Source organism: Chrysochloris asiatica, unplaced genomic scaffold, assembly GCF_000296735.1.
Source record: "Chrysochloris asiatica unplaced genomic scaffold, ChrAsi1.0 scaffold00045, whole genome shotgun sequence".
NCBI lineage: Eukaryota > Metazoa > Chordata > Mammalia > Afrosoricida > Chrysochloridae > Chrysochloris > Chrysochloris asiatica.
This window is the reverse complement of record NW_006408563.1, coordinates 7,915,864-7,917,791: the sequence shown is the minus strand read 5'-3', so window position 1 is coordinate 7,917,791 and position 1,928 is coordinate 7,915,864.

The following is a 1,928-nucleotide window of genomic DNA, read 5'->3' as shown; positions in this document are numbered from 1 at the left end:
CGACCAAGCAGGATCACTATGCTGAGCTTCAACCAAGTTCACAGGGGAACTTAATCTCTGGCCGAGGTAGCAAATTAGTAGCCACTCAGTTCTCAACTTGAGAATTACTCATATCAGAAATTTGAGCATGTAGCTGATGAATATCCACAGACAAGTGTATATTGTTCCATAATTGATAGCACTTTAAAATAACATATCTATTGACTGAATTGTCCCATGAGACTATGGTTTTGAGTCTTGAAATCAAGAAAACCCATCCCTCGTAGCCATAACTAAACAGCATGAGGGAATGAGTTGCTAGGCCTGGGAGCTCAGGACCATAGCCTCAGGAACATCAAAGTCAACTAACATAACATAGTACACAAAGACATCCTACTTCGGTGAGTTGCTATTAGGGTCTTAAACTTCTGAGTGGCCATCTATGGTGCAGATATTAGTCTCTTCCCATCTGGAGCAAAGAAGAATGAAGAAAATCAAAGGCACATTGAAACGATTAGTCCAAAAGACTAATGGAGCACATGAACTTCAGCCTCCATGACCCTGAGACAAGAAGTATACATGGTACCCAGATACCACTGTTGACCACTCTGAAAGGAATCACAAGAGGAGATCCTTGATAAAGGAAGAGAAAAGCATCAAGCAAAACTCAAAATAATAATCAGAGGAAGACCAGGCTTACCAGTCTGATAGGAATTGTGAAATCCCCAAGACTAACTTTTTGGGCCACCCCTCATGACTCCAACATTAACCTAAGGTGAACAATAACACCAAGGAGGTATATATTCCCTAAAACAATCAACCATGTAAGATCAAAGGGCAGCATTTGCCCAGAGATAAAGCTCAGACACAGGAAGGGATATGAATTAAGGTCAAATGGAAATGGTATACACAAGGAGGTAGTGGAAAGAATACTGTTACATTGTGGAAATTGCAATCAATGTCACAAAACAAGATGTGTATGAATTGTTGTGTGGAAAACCAATTGTTCTGTAAACTTTAACCTAAGTCATCCAACATGTTAAAAATATATATATACAAATTTTACAGATATTACCACATGGTGGTAGTTATGTGCTGTGGAGTCAGTTCTGACTCACAGTGATCCTGTATAGGTTTCCGAGGCTATAAATCTTTACAGGAGCAGAAAGCCTCATCTTTCTTCTGTGTAACTACTGGTAGTTTCAAACTACTGACCTTGAGATTAGCAGCCCAACTCATAATCACTATGCAACCAGAGCTCTTTCTTCAACTATATTACCAGTTTCCATACTCAGAAATATGAAAATATGTAATGAAACAACTCACATTCCTTAAGAAAAACAAAACAGCAATAAACTATATTGTGAGGTGATTGTATAAACCCTATATCAGGGTTGCATTCTTTTACCATACTTACTCATTCTGTATGCTGAGCAAATAATTTGAGAAGCTGTATTACATGAAGGAGAATGTGCATTAGAATTGAAGGAAGACTAATTAATAACCTGCAATATGCAGATGATACAATCTTGTTTAGTGAGATTTAAGAGAACTTAAAATACTTACTGATGAAGATCAAAGAGCACAGCCTTTGGTATGGATTGTATCTCAATGCTAAGAAAGCAAAAATCCTCACCACTGAACCAGCAAATAACATCATGATAAATGGAGAAAAGCTTGAAGTTGTCTAAGACTTAATTTTGCTTGGATCAACTGTCAACACTCATGGAAGCAACAGTCAAGAAATCAAACAACATATTGTGTTAGGCAAATCTGTTGCACAAGAACTCTTTAAAATGTTGAAGAGCAAAGAAAGATGTCAGTCTGAGGACTAAAGTGCACCTGATCCAAGCCATGGAACTTTCAATAACCTCATATGCATGTAAAAGTTGGACAATGAATAAAGAAGACTATAGAAGAATTGACGCATTTGAGTTATGGTGTTGGAG